At 45.5% G+C, this 23836-nt stretch overlaps 1 long non-coding RNA gene across 1 annotated transcript; it reads left to right on the top strand.

Moving 5' to 3' along the window:
- The first annotated feature begins 419 nt into the window (after positions 1-419).
- Positions 420-19001, top strand: LOC108585405. The gene is made up of 2 exons (XR_002521329.2): positions 420-1585; positions 18179-19001. It is a non-coding gene; the product is annotated as an uncharacterized LOC108585405 (long non-coding RNA).
- Positions 19002-23836: the final 4835 nt, after the last annotated feature.

Genomic DNA, 23836 nt, shown 5'->3' with positions numbered 1-23836 from the left:
TTGCAGTGAGCCGAGATCACGCCATTGCACTCCAGCCTGGGCAATAGAGTCAGACTCTGTCTCAAAAAAAAAAAAAGAAAAGAAAAAAAAAGGTAATGGCAAAATCTACTTAATATTTTAGTTTTTTGCCATTACTTTTAATGTGATTACTTTTGCCCCAACCTAATATATCAGTGCTGGGATAGAGAGTCAGTTCCTGTCCTCTCGGGGTCTTTGTGCAGAAGGGGTCAGGCAGGTGCTTCTTACACCCCAATCCCCACGAACTGTGGTTGCCTCAGCATAGGCCACCCTGAGTTCTAAGACAGGAGCACTCACCCCAGCTTGAGGGTCAGAGGAGGCCACGCTTGAGGTCCCAAGATGAGGACAAATCACCCTGTGGAGGAGGGCGGGAGACGTGTCCGGGCGGGAGAGGTGTCCGGGCGGGAGAGGTGTCCGGGCGGGAGAGGTGTCCGGACAGGAGAAGGGTCCAGGCAGGAGAGGTGTCCAGGCAGGTGTGGTGTGGGAAGCAAGTCACATAGACACACAGCCAGGACAGAGTCTGTGTATCCGCCACTGTTTTACAGCCTCATGAGAGGCTTGGGAGGCAGGGAGAGTTGGGGTCACTGCTGTGCCCTGGCCGCCCTGTGTCACCGACATGCTATGTGACTTCTCTAAGGGACATCCCCTCCGCTTCTGTAAGGTGGAGGTGAGGATGCCTGTCTGAGTGCTTTAGGGAGGAGAAGGCTGAAAGAGACCACCGCAGTCAGGAGTCTGGCTCCCAGCAGGCGGTCAGCTACTCTGAAATTCCCTCCCGACGACAGGGAAATCCACTGTCCAAGCGTGGGGTCCTGACTCCCTGTGGCCTCCACGAGTGGGCAGGGGTCCCCTGCCCTGTGGTGCTCACCATGCCTCCTCAACCCCAATCAGGTTGTCAGATGAGAAGGGAGAGCATGCCAGGGTCCCAGGGAGACTGGTTTGGTCAGAGGCTCAGCCCCTAAACCCCTTGTCACCTCCTGGCAAGAGACCAGAGACCTGGCTGAGATAACAGGGTTATTGCCGTAAACAGAGTCCTCCAGATAAAGAGAGAAGAATAAGAACCTTGTTTGTCCTCCCCTGGCTCGACACCCAGTAGCATTCTATCTCCCAGATGGCTGGGCTGCAGTGCCCCAGGGCTGACCTGACTTCAGAGCTGCTGCTTGGTGCCCACCCTCCTCTGGCCCACTTCCCACTTCCCGCTCCTGACCCCACCGGCGTATCTGTTTATTTTTCCCTTGAGAGTTTATGTATTTTCCCAGAGGATGCAGCGTGGTGTAGGAGAAAGGGCATGGGAGTCCACAGCAGATCTGAGTTTGGATCTCTGGGATCCAGTCCTCTGGGCAGGCTGCTTACCTTGGGGGTGACCCACTGTCCTGATTTGCCTGGGACTAAAGGGGTTCCCAATACATGGGACTTTCAGTTTTAGAACTGGGACAGTGCCAAGAAACTGGGGATGAGCTGGTCGCTCTGTTTACCTCTCTGAACCTCAATTTGCTCATATCTAAAGCCAGGATAGTTACTCTGTGTCGGAGGCCGACATGGGATAATGCAGGGAAGCATCGAGCACATGGTGAGTCCTCAGTGATGGTTTTGGTTATTTATTTATCTGCCTGGAGGAAATTGCAGGGCCTTGACCTTGCATTTCTCACCTCCCTATTCCCAGGAACTTTTCTCAACAGTGCATTTGAGAACTCACTAAACCCATCTGTTGTGCTTTGCCCCAAATTGCTTTTGATTGACAAAGCTCAAGCAATAAACAGAGACAGCTTACTAAAGGGAGACAGATGGAAAACCAGGAGACTGGGCTCACTCTTGACTCTGCACTAAGTTACTGTGTGACCTTGGGGAAGTTGCTTTGCCTCTCTGGGCCTCCATTTTTCCATCTACAAAATGCAAGATTGGACTGGATAGTGCTAAGTGTACCTTCCAGCTCTAATATGTCGTGATCCTGTAGTTCTGATGCTCATTACCCTGTGAGCTGCAATGGGGGAGTTAGGAAGGGAGGGAGGTCTGGTTGATACTGGTACAGGGGTGAGGGGGGAGGAGGGACAAACTTCTGGTGCCTCCACAAGCAGCAACTAAAATATGAAAAATGGCATTAGATGGACAATGACAAAGGCAACTTAAAGACAGTGCAATTAGTTGATGTCTGCAAAGCAGCCTGGGACCAGGCCCCTGGGCATTTCTTTACTTATTCCTTTGTTCATTCATCTGTTCCTTCATTCCTCTCTTTATTTGTTCTTCATTTATTCATTCATTCTTCTGCTGAGTGACGTCGTAGCATAACAATGGATAGCATGGACTCTGAAGCCAGTTTGCCTGGGTTCAAAGCCCAGCTCTGCCACTTAGTTCTGTGACCCTGACAAGTACCTTGACTTCTCTGTGCCTCTGTTTCCTGATCTGTAATCAGTGTCGTGCATTTGGAAAGTGTTATATACATGTTTGCAATTATTGTTTGTTTATTCTTTCACCATTTACTAGGAGACGGCTGTGTGACAGGCACTGGGCTGGGCGGCCACCAGGGAATCAGGGGAAGTCATAAAGGGTTAAATAGGTAATTACTAAGTCATGTGGTCAGTGTTGTGGTGCAGGTAAGCACAGGGTGCTATGGAAATGCAGAGGAAGGGCACCTAACCTGGATGGGATGGGCATGAGAGGAGGAGTGTTCCAGAAAGACTTCCTGGCAGAGGTGGTATCTGACCTGGGTTATCCTGTGAGCTGCAATGGAGGAACTGCGGAGGTTAGCCAGGAGTGAATGGGGTGGGGTGATGGGAACCTCCTGGAGGGGAACAGCTTGGAGGGGAGAATACGGATATTCAGGGAACAGATATGGTTTGGTGTTGCTTGCAGGGGGATGGGTGTATTACTCTGTTTTCATGCTGCTGATAAAGACATACCTGAGACTGGGTAATTTATAAAGAAAAAGAGGTTTAATGGACTCACAGTTCCATGCAGCTGGGGAGGCCTCACAATCATGGCAGAAGGCAAAAGGCACGTCTTACATGGCAGCATACAAGACAGAAGGAAAACCAAGCCAAACGGGTTTCTCCTTATAAAATCATCAGATCTCATGAGACTTACTCACTATCACGAGAACACTATGAGGGAAACCACCTCGGTGATTCGATTATCTCCCACCAGGTCCCTCCCACAACAAATGGGAATTATGGGAGCCACAATTCAAGATGAGATTTGGGTGGGGACACAGCCAAACTGTATCAGTGAGGGAGGTGGCAGGTGAAACTGGAGGGAGAAGCAAAGCCTTGACTATGCTGGACATTCCAGGACTGCTAAAGAGGAAATATTTTATCAGCTGGGCTAGTGTTTCCAACCTTTAGAAGCATGCTGGAAATAAACCCTCCATTATATGGAGATTTATTTATCACTAAGTTATGTACATGCACTACTGTACACATGTATCATGTACACTATAAGACACACAAAAATAGAAAAATGAAAAACATGAGATAAAAAAAATACATGTAGGTTGGGCATGGTGGCTCACAGCTGTAATCCCAGTGCTTTGGGAGGCAAAGGTGGGAGGATCACTTGAGGCCAGGAGTTCAAGACCAGCCTGGGCAACATAAGGAGACCCCCATCTCTACAGTAATAATAATAATAATAAAATTAGCCAGGCATAGTTGCACACACCTGTAGTCCTAGCTACTCGGGAGGCTGAGGCAGAAGGATTGCTTGAGCCCAGGAGTTTAAGGCTACGGTGAGCTATGATGAGAAAAAAAGGAATACATTTAAATAGAACTTTTGCTACTCTTTCTCCCTAAGCCAATGGCTTTTCCTATGTGTCCCCGGATTCCCCTCCTCCCCACTTTGGAGCTTACTGCTTAATACCATGGGGTGCATGAAGGGATGGTAAGTGGAAGACAGCAGGTTTTTTACCTTTAAAAGACCACTTATATATTTATATTCACTGGTATTCCTATAGTCATCAAAATGAAGACATAGCTGTCTATTATTAACATCAAAAGGTGCTAATCTATTAAACAGAAAAGTTGTAGGGAGACCAACGATCCCAGTTTGCCCAGGACTGAGTGGTTTCCTGGATCACAGGAGCTTCAGTGCAAAAGCCAGGACAGTCCCAGGTGAACTGGCTCACCCTAGTTGTATGTCTAAAACAATCCCATTTGGTGAAAAACATAAATGTGACCAGGTGTGGTGGCTCACGCCTGTAATCCCAGAACTTTGGGAGGCTGAGGCGGGCGGATCACGGGGTTAGGAGTTTGAGACCAGCCTGGCCAACGTGGTGAAACCCCGTCTCTATTAAAAATACAAAATTAGCTGGTCATGGTGGCTACTCCGGAGGCTGAGGCAGGAGAATCGCTTAAACCTGGGAGGTGGAGGTTGCAGTGAGCCAAGATTGTGCCACGGCACTCCAGCCTAGGAGACAAGAGAAAAACTCTGTCTTGGAAAAAAAAAGAAAAAAGAAAAACATAAATGAACATTTAGGAAAGGGTCAGAAGGCTGGTGATCCAAAATGTTAACATTGGTTATTGCTGGATGGTGATGGGCTTTTGATTTAAGTTAAAATTTGTTTTTACTTCTATTTATTAATGTGTTTTTGAGTTTTGCTTGCTTGTATTAAACATTTTTTGACATGGTATATGTACTGTTGTGTGACTTTTAAGACCTGAAAAACAAAGTTGAGAGTCCATTGGCCAGTGGGGCCGAGTGTGGTGGGGAGGCAGGACCAGCTGCAGGGGAGGGATGAGGAGGCTGGAGAAGATGATAAGAAATGAGAAGGGGCTTGGACTTGGTAGTGGCAGTGAGGAGGGAAGAGAAGATGGGTTGGAGAGATCAATGAGAAAGAGACTTCACAGGGCTCAGTGACTGACTAACCAAGCGGAGACTGAAGGAGAGGCAGAGTTGAAGATACCTGTAAGTTTCTGGGTGGTGTCTTAACTAAGCTGGATCATTCAGGATAAACAACTGTTTTGAGAAGGAGGTTATATAAAGGTGGAGGCTCTGGGAGGCTGGGGACATGCTGTTCATTTGGTTTTGGACACACTGAGGTGCCCTGCCCAGGGGACACCCAAGAGGAGGTACAGGAGTGGGATTTATCACAGGAACTCAGGGAACTGGCTATATACTGGCCGGTTTCTTTAAAGCCACTATTATCAGCGCCTTCTCTTTGAAAGTCCTCCAGTGACATGCTCCTCCGGCCTGGAAGTCCCATCTGATTCATGGCCTGGTTTGAAAGAAGTTAAGTCTTAAGGCACACTAGAGTAATCCATCGCTATCACTCTTCTGCAGCAAAGATGACTCATTTTCATCATATAGAAAATTGCTCTTTTCTCTCTTTGAGTTGAAAGAACTTGTGTATTCTTTTATCTTTTTTTTTTTTCTTCTCCAGAATCAGTGTGGTGACTTCAATCCTTTGAAATATATTGAGACTTGTTTACAGCCCAGCCTTTGGCATATCTTGGTGCATGCTTTGTGTGCCCTTGAAAATACTGTGTACTCTGTTGTTGGGTGGAGTGTTCTATAAATGTCACTTAATTCAAGTTGGTTGACAGTGTTCAAGTCTTCTGGATCCTTGGTGACTTTCTGTCTACCTGTTCTATCAATGATGGAGATGTTGACATTTCAGACTCTAAGTATGGATTTGTTTCTCTTTTCAGGTGTGTCAGTTTTTGCTTGAAGTATTTTGAAGCTCTGTTATTAGGTGCATACATATTTAGAAGGGTTACATCCTCTTGATTAATTGATCCCTTTTTCATTAATAAATGTCCTTCTTAATCTCTGATAATAACCCTTGTTCTTAAGTCTACTATATTTGGTGTTATTATAGCCACTCCAGCTTTCTTAAAATTAGTGTTTTCCTAGTATATATTTTGTCATCTTTTTGTATTTAACTCATCTGTGTCTTTATATTTAAAGTGGGTTTCTTGTAGACAGCATATAACTAGGTCTTGTTTTTTTTAAACTCCAATGTGACAATCTCCATCTTTAAATGTAACTATTTAGATAATTTGCTTTTAATGTAATTATTGATATGATTAGGTTTAAATACTCCATATTTCTATTTGCCTTCTGTTTATCCCATCTCCTCTTTGTTCCTTAATTTTCATTTTGGCTCCTTTTGATTAATTATTTTTAAAAAATGATTCCATTTTATTTTTACTATATTTTTGGTGGTTGCTTTGGGGTTAATGATATGCATCTTTAGGATCCAGGTGTGTGGCTCATGCCTGTAGTCCCAGCAACTCAGGAGGCTGAGGCAGGAGGATCACTTGAGCACAGGAGGTTGAGGCTACAGGGAGCCATGATCATGCCACTGCACTCCTGCCTGGATGATGGAGGGAGGTCCTGACTTCAAAATAATAATAATAATGACAATAATAATAACATGCTCTTTAACTTATAATGTTCACAAAACATTATGCCATTTTACATATTTGTCAGTCAGGGTTCAATCAGAGAAACAGAACTGCTGAGACAGCTTTATTATAGGAAATTGTCCTTATACAATGATATGGAGTTGGCTAAACAGTCTATAAAAGGCTATTTTTTGTGTGTCTGGTGCTGCTATACTGACAGTACAGAGGAGGTAACTGGGAAGGGGAGATGTATTTAAATTGGGAAAGAATAGGAAAAGAGCCGCAACAGACTAGAACTTACGTGCGATCTCTCACCTCTTCCATGAGGGCCAACTTCAATGATAACATAACCTATAAGAGAGGGTGAGGCTTTTCAACATGAAGCTAAACACACACTTGGGTCAGGAGTCAGGGACACTGAAGGATGACTTAGTGGGAACTGGGAGAGCTGTGGGCCCAGCTGCTGCCTCATGACAATGAGGTGACCCGGCAGTTAAGTGACAGTATATATGAGCTGCAACAGCACCTGGTGTCCCTGCTCCAGCTTTCTGAGAAAAAAAAAAAAAAAAAAAAAAGAACAAAATCAAAACGTAAGCAGCTACTGCTTTGCTCTAGCTTGCAAATGTTGTGCAAATGTCTCTAGTGATCCACGCTAAATCAAAACTATACAGAGAAAGGAATTCCAAGAAATGTAGCTAAGCTTAATTGACACAACAAAAATAAATTACAACAGATAATGTAAGAAACTTAGAAATACTTCCATTCCCCATTCTATTTTGTGTGATATTGGTTTAATATATTTTGCTTTTATGTACCTTATAAACCCCCATACACTGGTATTATTTTTGCTTTAAATAGGTATATTTTTAAGAAGTTGAAAAATGAGGGGAAAACCTTTTACATCTACTGACATGTTTCCCATCTTTGGCACTCTTTAGCCCTTTGTGTTGATTCACGTTTCCACCCAGTATCATTTATCTTTCACTTGAAAAATTTCCTTTACTATTTCCTGTAGTACAGGTCTGCTGGTGACAAATTCTCTCAGCTTTTGTTTGCCTGAAAGAGTTTGTATTTCTTTTTGTTTTGTTTTGTTTTGTTTAAAGGGTATTTTTGCTGGATGTAGAATGCTAGGTTGATAGTTTTTTTTTTTTCCGTACTTTACAGAGGTTCCATTGTCTTCTGACTTGCATAGTTTTTGATGAGAAATCTGTGAATTTTTGTCATAATTTATCTGTATGTAACATGTCTTTTTTTCTTGTGTACTCTTAAGATTTTCCAGCTGGGTGCAGTGGCTCAAGCCTGTAATCCCAGCACTTTGGGAGGCCAAGGTGGGTGGATCACGAGGCCAGGAGATTGAGACCATCCTGGCTAACATGGTGAAACCCTGTCTCTACTAAAAATACAAAAAATTAGCCGGGTATGGTGGCAGGCACTTGTAGTCCCAGCTAATCGGGAGGCTGAGGCAGGAGAATGGCGTGAACCCAGGAGGCGGAGCTTGCAGAGATCGTGCCACTGCACTCCAGCCTGGGCGACAGAGCGAGACTGCATCTCAAAAATAAATTAAAAAAAATAAAAATAACAATAAAAATAAATAAATAAATAAATAAAAAGGATTTTCTTGTTATCACTGGTTTAAGCAATTTGATTATGATATACTTTGGTGTGGAGTTTTACCTTTATTCTGATTGGGGTTTGTTGAGCTTCTGGGATCTGTGGGTTTATTGTTTTTATCAAATTTAGAAAATTTCCAGCCATTATTTCTTCAAATATATTTCCTGTTACTTTCTCTCTCTTCTCCTCTCCTTCTTGAACTTCAATTACATATATGTTAGACCATTTAATGTCTTTTTTCAGGTCACTAAGCTCTTCTCATTTTTCCCTCCAGGCTTTTTTATTCTCTCTGTGCCTCACTTTATATAAATTCTACTGCTATAACTACACGGCCAATGAGCTTTTCTTCTGCAGTGTTTGATTTCCTGGGAATCCTATTTAATGAATTTTTCATTTTAGACTTATATTTTTTCCCCTTTAGAAGTTCCACTTAATTCTTTTTTGTATTTTCAATTTTTCTTCTCATTATGATAATCTTTTCCCATAAATACTTCAAACATACTTGTGATAACTGTTTTGACATATTTGTGTACTAGTTCCATCATTTCTGTTATTTCTGGATACAGGGTCTTACTATGCTGACTCAGGTTTTTCTTCTGAGCTGCATGGGCTCACGTTTTTCTGCTTCTTGGTCTATATATAGTAAGTTTTGACTGGATGCTAGATTTTGTGAATGTTACCATGCCCTGCCTTGACTGAGTTCTCAATTTTGTTGTCTTACCACTCTAAATGACTGCAATGTCTCCGGGCTCTGTTTTAACAGGTACCTAAGTTACTTGCAAGTCAGCTTGATCCCTTTGAAGCCTAAGCTTTGATGTGGCTGGTCTGAATGGGCCTTCATGCTAGGGATAGCTCAGCTTGTGGTTAAGGCCTGACCTCTATGGAATCTCCACTGAATAGAGTTTTTCTCCTCCTTCTCCTCCATCTCCTCCTTTTCCTCCTTCTCCCACTTCTCCCCCTCCCCCACTCCCCACTTCTCCCCCTCCTCAGTTCTGCAAGAGTACTATATTCTGCTTAGTACGCCTCGCCCCAAACCGTGATCTGGAATATAACTCTAGGAAGAAAACCAAGGCAAACACAGGGCTCCTTTCATTTTTTATCTTCTCTCAGGAGTCACGTTAAGTCATTCCTGTTTCTCAATGATTGTAAAAAGTTATTTCATGGATTTTGTTCAGTTTTTTTTTTTTTTCTTTTTGAGAGTCTGGGAGACTCTTGTCACCCAGGCTGGAGTGCAGTGGCACAATCTCGGCTCACTGCAACCTCTGCCTCTCCGGTTCAAATGATTCTCATACCTCAGCCTCTAAGTAGCTGGGGTTACAGGCGTGTGCCACCATGCCCCCCTAATTTTTTTTTTTTTTTTTGTATTTTTAGTAGAAATGGGGTTTCACCATGTTAGCCAGGCTGGTCTCCAACTCCTGACCTCAGGTGATCTGCTCACCTCAGCCTCTCAGAGCGCTGGGATTACAGGTGTGAGCCACCGCGCCTGGCTGGTTTTGTTCAGTTTTTAGTTGCTTAGGGTGGGAAGGTAAGTCCAGTCCTTGTTACTTCATCACAGCCAGAAGCAGAAGTCAGGAACTGATATGTAGAAAAGCCATTGAATGGCTCCATTTAAATGCTGTTCCTCTCTCATGAAGCGTTTCTTAATTTCTGTCTCTTCTGTATGTATTACCATCACATTCTGCCTTGACATATTAATATAATCCCATACATATCTGACAGTCTCAATGGACTATAAGGGGCTCAAAAGTGGGGATGGGGTCTCTCCCTTCTTAGTATTAGTAACTTTCTTGAGCCTAGCATGTGATAGGCCTTTAGAAAGTGAGGCTGGATTTCCTTCTGTGGCTTACCAGTGAACTGAAGTGACCCTGATGAGGCAATGGGTATCTCAGGCTGAAACTCAGGAGGACTGGCTCTCTCTCCTGTGTAATCACCAGTAGGCAGAGCCCCAGGTAAAATCATAAGGGTGCACAATTCTCCCTTATTAGGCGAGGAAGTGGAGGATTGGTTAAAAGAATCCAGGCCTGTCCAGACTTGCAAAACACATCATCCTGACATTAGAATCCACAAAGCCTCTGGTTTTGATGCAGTGGAAGGGCTTGCCCACAAGTGCCCTGACAGTGTCAGATAATCCTCCACGGGGGGACCAGACCAAACTCCGAGGGGCCGAGTGTCCAGGAGCTGAGGCTGCTGCTGCTCCTGCCCACTTCTTTAGAATGGAATGAGGACAGGGAGTGGCAAGTCCTGGCCACTAGTCTTAGCTTTGTGACCTTGATCAGCTGACTTGGTTTCCTTAACTGCAGAAAGAGGCCTCAGACAGGATGGTCTCTAACACTCTTTTCCCGCCCTGAAGAGCTGGATTCTAGCAACTGATGATTGATGGTCTTGGAAGCCTGTGATTCCTTGAGTTACTGATTCTGGGATGCTAGTAATTGATGGTTCTGAGACACTGGATTTCTGTGGCTCTGTGATTAGAATAGTCTGTGGCTCAAACAATCCATGAGGCTGCGGCCCTCACGCTCTATGGTTCGGATGGCCACAGTCAGTAATGATTCTGTGCACTCTGCAGCGTGCCTCCATGACCCTGGAGCATCCACTGCTCTGGTCTCCATCAGTAGCCATGGAATGGTTGTTCCTAGGATCCAGTCTTCTGTCTGCTCAAGAAGAACCCAAATCTGCTCCCCATTCATTGTTCCCAGGGTCATTAATTCTGAGTGATTCACTTACAGGAGCCAGGGAGAAACAGAGGTGCGGGGAATGCCAGCCCGGATGCCCTTGGTCTGAAAGGGTTGAATTGTCTGCCTGCCTGAGACAGCCATTGTGCTTGGCTGTCTGGTGAGGGCCGGGCTGGGTTGAGCTGGCAGCAGGGGCAGGCACCGCAGCACCGTGCCCATTCTAGGGAAAGGTTCTGCCCTCTCAGCCCACCATCCGGCATGTGGCTTCTTTGGTGATACCGTGCCCTGCCAGGAGGGGTGAGCAGGAGGGCAGAGGAAGAGCCCATTGCTGATTCTGCTTGCCCGGGTTCTTGGGGCTACTTCTTACTGGGTTGTGCCTGTTTTGCCATCCCTGGGTGATGCCCCTGATTCTTCCCGGTTCCTAACCTGACTCTGCCTGGGACACGTGCTGTGGCTCTCTGGAGGTCTCTGGACCCGGCTGTGCTGACCTAGCTGGCATCCCTTGCTGTGTGTTTGTTTCTATTTTATTTCTCTCTAAATGAGGAGTAGGATGTTGTTTCCTGACCTGCGGATTTGGGACAAACCCCTAACAATTCCATCCCTGAACGATGGCAGCTTAAGGTCAGATCCCAATACACAGAAGTAGGCTGGAGGAGAAAGTGAGAAGAGCAGGTGAGCCCCTGACTCTGCCACCCGTTTCCTGTGTGACCTTGGACAGTTCACTTTCCCTCTCTGTGTTGCAGGCTCTTCAACCTGTAAAATGGGAGGGTAGTGCCTACTTCACCACAGCCATGGGGAGAAGCCCGTGACAACATGAGTATAAACAGGCTCTGCGGACCACGGGTGGGTTACTGTTGTGGAAACAACAGGGCTCGTTCTCCAGAAACACACGTGGTGAGCCCACATCCTAGAACTCACCTCTCAAGTGGTCTCCAGACCTCGTGGAAGTGTTTGGTGGGCACCCAGCTCTGCCTCTTATAGTGGGAATCACAGACTCTTTCTTTCTGAGAGGCGAGAATGTGATTAGGGGAAATTCATTCATCCATTCATCTATATGTTCTCTAGTTCACTCGTTCATTCATTCATTCATTCATTCATTCACTCATTCATTCATCAAGCTCAGACTATTTGCCAGTCACTGTTTTAGGTGCTGGTTTGTGTCTGAGAAATTTAACCTAGAGAAGGACTTAGCTGTATTCTGGACTCGGAGATAGGGGTAGTGGGTGGGAGTGGCCAAATTGACCTAGCCTTCAGCCCTGTCTGGGAAAACAGTCCTCATGGGAGAATGCTGGAATCAGATAGGCGTGGGTGTCTGCCATTACTTACCTCTCTGTGTGACCTAGGGCAGATTACTTAGCCTTCCTGAGTCTCTGCTTCTCTGTAAGATGTGAAAAGCAATGGTGATCCCCTGCCAGGGTTTCTGTGAGGACTGAATCTAAATCAGGGGCAGCCCCATGTATCTGAGTTTGGGCTCTATAAATGATGCCTCTAAAGTGGAGGTGAAGGTCACAGGAATCAGATGAGCTGTGTTTGAATCTCAGCTCTGCCACTTGTTGGCCAAAGCGCCTTTGGTAAGTCACGTGGCCTGCCCTGCCTCAGTTTCCTCTTCTGTCAAATGGGGCTCATAGATATTGTGAGGATTCAATTGTTAAAAATGTAGATCATGTAGCACAAACCCTGGCACATGGTAGACCTCAATCAGTGGTGGCCAGTGGTATTAAATATTCCTTGTGATACCTGAGGGCCCAGCCACGAAGGAGCTTAGACTTCCTTCATCAACTTCTCAGGGAGGTGTGTGCCGCTGAGGGTGTGCAAGATGAGCTTTTGTTTTTATGTGCATATATATTTAAAAATGGATTTTTTCTATAACTTATAGGTACATAAATCTATACATTTTGAGAGTGAACAAAAAGGTTGGGGAACCACTACTCTCTGAGTGGAGGAGCCCCTCACCCCCTGCCCCTGCCCCATAGAGAATGTGGGTGGGATTCTGCGGCTTTGGACAAAGACTCTGGCCACATGGAAAATGGGGACTCATCTTGGAGCCTGGAATTTCTTTCTATGGAATGAGGTCGGGTGTCCCGCACCCCTTGTTCAGTTGGCCCCACCGGAATTTCTAGATTCCTAAGTCACTGGTTGAGTAGACACCTCTCCTCGCCCCTTGAGTTTCCTGGGATGGGTTTGGTCTCTGTTTGGGTGCCTTGTTGTGGGGTTTCCATGGGGCTGTCTGAGCTTGGTGATTGCACTGATCTCGGGGGCAACACCCCTGCTACCAAAGCCATCTTTGAGGAGGCTGCAGCCTTCCTTCCCCGGCGAGGTGGAGGGAGGAGGAGGCAGGCAGTCCCTGAGGGGTGCAATAGTAACAGATCCCGACCCATAGCCTTGGGCTCAGGACGAGCAAGTGGGGGGCCCCCTCCAAGGCCCTGCTCATCTCTGGGGGAGCCAAACGCTTAGCCTTCCTTGCCCTGAGGCCAGCTTTCTGTTCCCCGTCTGTTCCAACATCTGATATCTCAGGCACCTAAGGGATCTGAGTGAATATGGGCCTGGTTTCCAGGCTCCAAAACCATGCATGCATTCATTCACTCACTCATTCATTCATCATTCATTCAAGATTTCACTGAGATTCACCTATTACACGGCAAGCCCTGCACTAGCATTTTGGGAAACAGTGGTGGACTCAGCAGCTTCCAGCTCTCGAGCAGCCTACAGTCTGGAGAACCTGGTCCAGTTATAACCCAACCGGAAAGAGGATAGTGTTACAAAAACAATTTTCATGTGTTTGTGTCACAGATGCCTTTAAGAAAATGATGGAAACTGAGAACCCTGGCCCCAGAAGAGGCAATAAGCACATGCACATGAAATCCTGTCTATGATTTTAGAATGTTTATGGGTTCTCCAGACATCTATTTGAGAACCCCAGATTAAGGGTTCCTGAATTAGGCTAGGTGCAGTGGCTCACGCCTGTAATCTCAGCACTTTGGGAGGCCGAGGCAGGTGGATCAACTGAGGTCAGGAGTTTGAGAACAGCCTGACCAACATGATGAAACCCTGTCTCCACTACAAATACAAAAATTAGCCGGGTATGTGGTGTATGCCTGTAATCCCAGCAAATCAGGAGACTGAGGTGGAAGAATTGCTTGAATCAGGGAAGCGGAGGTTGCAGTGAGCCGAGATCGCACCACTGCACTCCAGCCTGGATGACAGAGCAAGACTCCTTCTCAAAAAAAGAGTTCCTGAATCATAGTGGGAAAATTACTGAGACAGCCAAGACAGGAGGCTGTAGGAGTGCAGATTTGGGGAATGTTTCTTAGCCTAGGAATTTGGGAAAGACTTCTTGAAGGAAGTCACATCTATTCATTCAACAAGCAAATATCGAGTGCCTACTAAATGCCATCCCTTGAGGATATACCACTGAAAAAGAAAGCCGCAGCAATCCCATTTTTCTGGAGTTTACTATCTAGTGGGGATAGACAAGGAAATGAACAAGCAAACAGATGGACAAACACGAGAATGTCCAGAAGTGACGGAGAGGCTTAGGGGAAGATTAAGTTTAAGTGCCAGGCAGAGGCAGTAAGGTTCAAGGAAAGGCCCGATTGTGGGCATGAAAATGCTGTAATAAAAGATGTTTGAAAGACGGCTGGTGTGGCCAGAGCTTAGGGGATGGGATAAGATGGAGTTAGAGAGATGGGCAAAGACCTTGTGCCCTACGGCAGGAAGTTAGGATTTACCCCAAGCACAAAAAGAAGCCATTTTCCTTTTCCCTCCCTTCCTCCCTTCCTCCCCTCCTCCCTTCTTTTCTTCCTCTCCTCTCTTTCTTTCCTTTTTTTTTTGGGACGGAGTCTTGCTCTTTTACCCAGGCTGGAGTACAGTGGTGTGATCTCAGCTCACTGCAACTGAGTTCATGTGATTCTCCTGCTTCAACCTCCTGAGTAGTTGGGACAGGTGTGCACCACCACACCCAGCTAATTTTTGTATTTTTAGTAGAGACAGGGTTTCACCCTGCTATCTAGGCTGGTCTTGAACTCCTGATTTCAAGTGATCCACCTGCCTTGGCCTCCCAAAATGTTGGAATTACAGGTGTGAGTCACTGCACTTGACCGTTTTTCTTTTTTAAGTTTAGAATTTTAAATTTGCACAAATGGAAGCAGTGTGCACAGAGCTCCTGTCTTTTGATGACCCATCTCTTTTCATCTGACAATGGTTTTATAGGTATAACTTTAAATTAGTTAATTTTTTTTTACCTACTATATAGAATTATATGGCACGCACACATCATATTTTATTCATCCATTCTCATGTTGATACGTGCTTAGGTCATACTCTGTTTTTTACCATTGCAACTGATTCTGAAATGGAAAATTAATAGGTTGCAGAGTGTGCAGATGTTCAACATTATGAGAAGTTGTCACTCGGCCCTTCAAAGTTGTCATACTAATTTATATTTCCACTGGCAGCATCCAAAAGATCCCATTTCTTTATATCCTTGCCAACAATTGGTAGAGTCAGTCTTTAAAATTTTTGACAATGTTTTGGATATAAAATGGTAACTCGTTTTCATTTGTATTTCCCTGATTACTAGCGTGGTTAAACATATAATTTTATATTTATTGGCTCTTGGAATTTCTTCTCTTGTGAATTGTCAGTATATATCCCTTGCCCAATTTTCTAAAAGGCTATCTTTTTCTAATTGACTTGTAGGAGTTGCTTATATATTCGAATTACAAATCCATTGTTTTTTTATAAATGTTGTAAATAGCCCACGCTCTTTACTGGAAGGTTTTAAGGAGAGGAGTGATACCTGATTTACATGATTAAAAGATCACTCTGGCTATGGTATGAAGAATTGAAGGGCAGGGCAGGGTAGGCATGAATGCAAGAGGGGAAACCAGTTTGGAGGTCATGATGGTGGCCCAGTGAGCAATGATGGTGGCTTGGACTAGGGTGATAGGAGCGGACATAGGGAAAAGTGACAGTTCCAGGGTCCGTTTTGGAGGCAGAGCTGTCAGGACTTGCTGACGGATGGGAAGTGGGTGAGGAGAACAGATAAGAATCAGGATGACTCTTGGTTTTTGGCCTGAGCAACTGGGTGGATGTGGTACCATTGACTGGGATGGAGGATGACAAATGGAGAAACAGGTTGAGGCTGGCAATAGAGGAATCAATAGTTATGTTTTGAACACATTAAGCTGAGACAGCCTGTTGATAACCCAGTAGTTATATCAAGTAACCAGTTGGATCTATGAGTCTGGAGTTTAGGGCCCCAGCCAGGGCTACGGATAGACATTTGGGAATCATTGATATGTGGATGGAATTTAAAGCCACGAGACAGGATAAGATGGAAAAGGCCTGGGGTTCTCAGTGGAGCCTTGGTACATGACAATATTTGGAGGCTGAGCAGAAGTGGAGAATCAATAGAGAAGACTTACCCCAGAATGTCACTCTCTGAGGGCAGGGGTTTTGTTCTGTTGACTTCCTACTGCACAGCACATAGAAGGCTCTTAGTAAATACTTGCAGAAAGAACACATGAAAGAACAAATAAATGAAAGAAGAGACTGAGAAGTGGCCAATGAGGTAGGAGGAGGAGGAGCATAAGGCATCATGGAAGCCAAGAGTGGTGGGAATGGCTAATTATGTTGAATGTTGTCAAGCAGTTGTGCAGGAGCTAGATAGAGATGTGACCCCTGGATCTGGCAACATAGAGGTCACTGTGACCTTGACAAGGGCAGCTGAGACTGGAAGGATGAAGAGTTTGCCAGGTTCTGGGAGGTAGGGCGCAGGGTGTGGAGGGGTGTGGGAGGGGAATGTGAAAATGCCAGAAAAGAAATTGGGGCTGGTCATGGCTCTCTTCATTTGTGGTTTTCCTCTTCTCTGCAGTGGTTTCCTTCTCAGGCAGGCTGCTCACTCATGGCAGCAAGATGGCCCCCCGTAGGTCTAGGGCTCTATCCCTTCCTTAACAACCCCAGTGGAAAAGCCAAACTCATTTCCAAACTTTCAATCAAATGAAGTCTCATTGGCTCTGCCTGCGGGTCATGTGTCATTCCTGAACCAATCATGGTGGTCAAAGAAGAGTGCTCTGCTCTGATTGGCCAGGCCTGGGCCTAATGCCCTTCCCTATAGCTGGGATGAAGATTTTACAGGGGCTGTTTTCCTTTGGAAAATCAAGATGCCAACATAAGAAAGGGATGAGGAAGTGTATGATGGTAGATAGGTAAACCCACAGAAGTTAATGATTCCTGGTAGATTTGTAGAATATCAGAATAATAAAAATAAAAAGGAAATACCTTAAGAGATTCCTTAATCTAGAAGTAGAACATGAAGCACATAGGTAACTCTCTTTTTTTTTCTTTTCTTTTTTTTTTTTTTAGACAGAATCTCACTCTGTCACCAGGCCGGAGTGCAGTGGCTCGATCTCGGCTCACTGCAACCTCTGCCTCCCAGGTTCAAGCGATTCTCCTGCCTCAGCCTCCTGAGTAGCTGGAATTATAGGCGCCTGCCACCATGCTCGGCTAATTTTTTATTTTTGGTAGAGACAGGGCTTCACCATTTTGGCCAGGCTGGTCTTGAATTCCTGACCTCGTGATCCGCCTGCCTCGGCCTCCCAAAGTGCTGGGATTACAGGTTTGAGCCACCGCACTCAGCCGCACATAGGTAATTTTCAATTTTCTAGTACCCATACTAGAAATGAAGAAGAGAAACAAGTGAAATTAATCTTAATAATAAATTTTATGTAACCCATTCTATCTAATATAATTTCAGTATGTAATCAATATAAAAAGTATTACCTTTTTTTCAATTAAGTCTTCAAAATCTGTTACACTTACAGTATATCTTAGTCCCAATGAAATACTTTTTTGTTTTGTTTTGTTTTGTTTTGTTTTTTGAGACAGGGCCTTGCTCTGTTGCCCAGGCTGGAGTGCAGTGGCACGATCACGATTCACTGCAGCCTTGACTTCCCAGACTCAAACCATCCTTTCACTTTAGCCTCCCTGGTAGCTGGGACTATAGGTGCACCCCACCACCCCTGGCTAATTTATTTTTTATTTTTTGTAGAGACAGTGTCTCCCTCTGTTGCCAGGCTGCGACATACTTAATCTGTGTTCAGATTTTATTACATTTACAATTGAGAAAGATAGGTTCACATATGCAAGTTATTCCAAATGCACTTAAAAATTTGGCCAGGCATGGTGGCTCATGCATGTAATCCCAGCACTTTGGGAGGCCAAGAGGGGGCGGATCACCTGAGGTCAGGAGATTGAGACCAGCCTGGCCAACATGGTGAGACCCTGTCTCTACTAAAAATACAAAAATTAGCTGGGCGTGGTAGCACGTGCCTATAGTCCCTGCTACTCGAGAGGCTGAGGCAGGAGAATTGTTTGAACTTGGGAGGCAGAGGTTACAGTGAGCTGAGATCTCGCCACTGCACTCCAGCCTGGGTGACAGACCAAGACTCTGTCTTGAAAAAAAAAGAAAAAAATCTCCTATCTGAAGCTTGTATCTGGTTTTAAATTTAAATTAATTAAAAATAAATGAAGTTTCCAATTCAGTTCCAGAGGGTCATCAGCCACATTTGAAGCGAGCAGCTACCGGACTGGATAGTGCAGCCCTGCCTCCAACACATTCATCTTACCCATGGGCAACCGAGGTCCAAGGAGGGCGTGGCCTGCCCAAGGTCACTGAGCAGAGTGTGACCAGGACCCAGGTCCCCTGACTCCATCAGAACTGTTCTGCTCCACTTCACTGCCTGCCCTATTTTCATCAGGACAGCAAGCAGCGACCCAAGAAGCAGCAGTTTCAGAAGTGGAGTCAGAAGGCACAGCCTAACATATGCCTGCTCAGACAGTAAACTTCTTAGCGTTTCTTTATTTTATGTGAATCTTGTCTGTGACCAGTCTCCACCACCGGATGATGTGTAGAAAGAGTGCATAAACGACTTTAACAAGCATCTATTGAGCACCTACTGTGTTTCCAGCACTGCACCTGGCCTTAAAGACACGGAGATGGAGACAGCCCAGCTCTGGTCCTCAGGCAGCTCACCTCTGGTCCAGGGAGGACAGAGTGATCAGCCCCTCACTTACAGTGTGCAGAGGGTGGCGTGGGGTCCCACACAGAGCCATGCAGAAGTGCTGTGGGAGTGAGCAGATTGCGTGCCTAGTATCTGGAAACCCCAGCAAGCAGCCTCCTGGGCTGGCGGAACCAGCTGGAAGGGACCTTGGGAAAATCCCTGGGGAGCCCACATGTGGAGCTGCTGGGCCTCGGCCTGTGGGTGTGGGGTGTTTGGGTAACAGCCCAAAGCCTAGGAGGGTTTGTTTTTGTTGTTGATTGGAACTGAGAAAAGAGGGGCTATTGTCGGGCAAAGCCTCAGCTTATTGGTGTGTGTGGTTGGCTCAGGACTGTGGGGTGGGTACTTGCTGGGGTGCGGTTGCTGTCAGTAACATCCCTTCGTGGAGCACCCATTGCAGCGTCCTTCTCCCCCTCCTTCACACATGCACACACTCGCATGTGCCCCCACACACGTGTGCATCGCCGGTTATACAATTTAATTTGCAGAGCCCAGGACAAAATGAAAATGCAAAGTCCCTTGATCAAACGTTAAGAATGTCAAGGCTGTGCTGTGACAGTAGGTCATTTAGCCAAGCGCGGGGGCCTTCTAATGGGCCCCGGGCGGCTGCGCAGGACACATATCCCGGAAGCTGGCCCTGTGCACACATAGACACGCAAGGTCCCCTGCTGTTTGCACTGACCTGTGTCTTTCCTTCTCTCCACCCTCTGTGAGGGAGGCCAAAGGCATGCCAGCTAGTGCTTTAGAGATTTATTATCTCATGTCATCTGTCAACATCCGATGTCAATCATGGCTATCATGCCCACTCTCCATATGAGGAAGTGAAGATGCGGAGGAGGACCTGGGATTCGAACCCAAAACTTACCTGAGTCCAAAGCCCAGGCTTGTTCCATGCGTACCCTGCCCCCTAACCACGCAAAGAGGAATGAGCCACCTCCTTTTTTGTGTTATTTCTGATTTGTTTTCTTTTTCTTTCTTTTTTTATTTTGGAAACAGAGTCTCATTCTTTTGCTCAGGCTTCAGGGCAATGGAGCGATCTCAGCTCACTGCAACCTCCAACTCCTGAGTTCAAGCGATTCTCCTGCCTCAGCCTCCCAAGTAACTGGGATTACAGGTATGCGCCACCATGCCTGGCTAACTTTTTATATTTTTAGTAGAGATGGGGTTTCACTATGTTGGTCAGGCTGGTCTCGAACTTCTGACCTCAAGTGATCCACCGCCTTGGCCTCCCAAAGTGTTGAGATTACAGGCATGAGCCACTGCACCTGGCATATTTCTGATTTTTTTCTAATATTCTTTTCCTCTGAAGTTTTAGGTGATGAATCTGGTAGAAAAACAGTGTCACCAAATTCTTCTAACTTTGTGGGGTCACCCTTCCCTTCCATGAATCCCTATCATGAAGACCCATGTGGTGTCCCCACCTGGCCCAGATTCCCAGGGATTCCCAGGGGCTTGTGTTTCTCCCGGTTGCCCCGACTTCCTGCAATTGTTCTCTTCTCTCCACCCAACATGTACTTACAAGCAGCTTGATTTTTCCTTTATCTACTTCTCAAGTCATCACTCACATGAGCAGCACAGGCTTTTTATTGAGATTTGGGGATGAAAATAGATGTTCATCTTCCTAGCAATTTCTGGGCCACCACCACCTCCCAGGACTCTTTTCTGGTGGGGTTCCCCCTGAGCTCTCCTTCCATGGTAAAGGACTTCCTTACCCCTCTCCATACTGCCTTACTTCTGTATCTTTTCTCTGGTTTCCAGGCTGCCTCTTCTCCCTCTTCCTGGAGAATATCTCATTCATTCATTCATTCATTCGTTCACTCACTCATTCATTCATCAGTCCTCACAGAGCATCTAGTACGTGCCGTGCACTGTGTTTGGTACTGAAGACACAGAGAAGAACATGCTGGACAAGGCCCTGCCCTGTCCATCCCTGGGCTCCCAGCCTAGTGGGAAGATGGGCCTGAAACACCTGAAACAACCACAGAGATTAACTTCTGTGTTTCTGGTCTGATAAATGCTATGAAGGCAGAGGATGGAAAATTAGGACAAGAAAGGGAAGACTCATTTTAGATAGTGTGACATTTAAGCCAAGACTTGAAAGAGGAGCAGGAGCCAACTTGGGAAGAGGAGGGTCTTTAACCTGGGAATAACCTGGGCAAGGACCCGAGGCAAGAAGGGGCTGGGGGATCTATGCGGAATAGGAAGGGGAGCCAGGGTGCTTGGCCTGGAGTGAGCAGGGGGCAGTGAGCAAGATGCACAGAAGAAGGACTGAGAGGAATGACATTAAACTCGGGACAGTGGTCACGCATGAGGAGGGACAGGTACTGGGCTGGGCAGCGGGAGGTTGAAGATGAAGCTGACCTTCGGTGTTTTGTTTGAATATTTCACCATGAGTCTGCCTTCATGCATTACTTGTACAATGAAAAAGTTAAAATTAGACCTAATATATATTCATTGCTGGTCCTCTGAAAATGCAGCCTTGCCAAAGGAAGGGGAAAAAAAAAAAACACTCACAAACACTACACCCGAAGATAATCATGTTAAGATCTTACTGACTGGGTGCGGTGCCTCATGCCTGTAATCCCAGCACTTTGGGAGGCCGAGGCAGGTGGATCACTTGAGCTCAGGAATTTGAGACCAGTCTGTGTAACATGGTGAACCCCTGTTTCTGTTAAAAATACAAAAATTAGGCCGGCGCAGTGACTCATGCCTGTAATCCCAGCACTTTGGGAGGCTGAGGCAGGCAGATCACTGGAGGTCAGGAGTTCGAGACCAGCCTGGGCAACATGGTGAAAGCCCCGTCTCTACTAAAAATACGACAATTAACTGGGTGTGGTGGTGCACGCCTATAATCCCAGCTACTTGGGAGGCTAAGGCACGAGAAATGCTTGGGCTTGGGAGGCGGAGGTTGCAGTGAGCCAAGATTGCGCCACCGTAGTCCAGCCTGGGCGACGTACGAGACTCTGTCTCAAAAAACAAACAAACAAAAAAATTAGTCAGATGTGGTGGCATGTGTCTATAGTCCCAGCTACTCTAGAGACTGAGTGAGGAGCATCACTTAAGCCTGGGAGGTCGAGGCTGCAGTGAGCAGTAATGGCACTACTGCACTCCAGCCTGGATGACAGAGAGACACCCTGTCTAAAAAAAAAAATCTCATTACATCTTTCCAGATCTTTTCTATATTTTTCTATGCTTAAAAAGTAAACATATGACTCTATTGAACATACTATTTTACAATCTGCTTTTTTTTAATGCTTTATACTATATTGAAAATATCTTTCCATGCCATTAAATATACTCCCAAGCCAGGTTTTTTTTTTTTTTTTTTTTTTTAAATGAATGCATTGCATCATGCTGCTTGGATTTACATTATATATTTAAATTCCTTCATGTTGACACACAGCTCATTTTAAAATTTCCTTTATTATATACCACCTGGGAAATGCATCTTGATACAGCTGTCTAGTTGCTCATTTAGGATAGTTTTATGAGGAAAGTGTGCCAGGCTAAAGTCGTTTTAAAGCTTTTGATACACATTGTCCAGATGCCTTCCACAAATGGGGAGCTCACTGAAGTCTGAACAAGGCAGTATGTTCCCAATAAACCCCTTCGCCTCACGATTTTCAAGAGGAACTTCTCATGTAGATGGAGAAAATATTCTCAAGGGAATCCATGGCCTCTCCCCGGCAGGAAACATGCAGAGAGGGAAGAGATCAAGGTCTGTCTGAGTTAGTCTCCAGAGGCAGAGCTGCTCAGGGGACCTTTTGAGGTCTCTTCCAGAACTGGATTTGAGGTTTCAATGACAACAAGACAAACTGTGGAAGCAGCATCAAGGATCAAGATTAAACTTGACCTCTGCTGTGCGTGCCAGGGACCCTGGGTGGATCTCCAAAGACTTTGCCTCCAAGAGCTCAGGCAGGAGTTCAGGTTCCACAGAAATCCACAAGATGCCAGGCATGTTTTGTTTGTTGGTTTTTGGACAGTGTCTCACTTTGTCACCTATGCTGGAGTGTAGTGGTGCAATCACGGCTCACTGCAGCCTTGACTTCCGGGGCTCAGGTGATCCTCCCACCTCAGCCTCCTGAGTAGCTGGGAACATAGGCATGCACCACCATGCCCTGCTATTTTTTTTGTATTTTTCTGTAGAGATGAGGTTTTGCCATGTTACCCAGGCTGGTCTTGAACTCCTGAGCTCAAGGCGACCACTGGCCTGATTGCCTGCCTCGGCCTCCCAAAGTGTTGGGATTACAGGCGTGAACCATCGCCTGGACATTTTTAAGAAACAATGAAAAAGCCTCACGATAGAAAAGTTCTATGAACCAAAAAGGCGGCCAGCAAACTCTTTGGAGTTGCCTTGGGACTGAAGCAGCCTTGCCCTTGAGCTATGGAGTCTGCACATGGCTCCAAGGGTGGGTCTAGGGGCAGCTCCTTCAGCGAGCCCTCAATTCTCCTCCTTTATACAAAGTCTCCATCTAACTTTCTTCACTGTGCTTCTTCAGTCCAGTGCACACAGCATATTAATAACAATCACCATCCATGTGACCCAAACATGCATCAGAAGCAGCCATCACCCCTGAGACCCTCATTCGCTTCTCCTACTAGTCCCTGCTTTTTCTGCAAATACTAAGTATATCAACACTCACAATGAAATAATGATATCATTATTGGCTCTCATCCCACAATCACTTCCTTGATAAAATTAAGAACATCCATCTATGTAAAACATATCATATGTGTGACATATAAATAATGATGATAATAATAATAATAAATCCATGTACCCGCGATTCAACTTCGGAGAGCTGACATTACAAGTTTGTGAAATCTTCCCCCATGACTTTCTCAAGCTCTCCTTTCCCTCTCATCCAGAGGTAATGATTGCCTTGATTTTTATGTTTATTATTTCTTTGCCCTTTTCTTTATTCATTCCTCACAGATGGTTGCATTTCTGAACAATATATTGTCTAGTTTTGCATGCCTTTGAACTTTGGAGAAATAGTCTCATATGTAACATATGCATTTTTTTCATTTGGAAAATTTGTACCATATGTGTTTTCTTGCAGCGTGTGTGTTTTTGCTACACATTATTCATCCGTGTTGTTGAGTATAGCTGTGATTCATTCATTTTCGCTGCCATAACATA

Source organism: Papio anubis, chromosome 1 (assembly GCF_008728515.1).
Source record: "Papio anubis isolate 15944 chromosome 1, Panubis1.0, whole genome shotgun sequence".
NCBI classification, from domain to species: Eukaryota; Metazoa; Chordata; class Mammalia; order Primates; family Cercopithecidae; genus Papio; species Papio anubis.
Note: the sequence above shows the minus strand (reverse complement) of the source record. Positions and strands in the feature narration are given on the sequence as shown.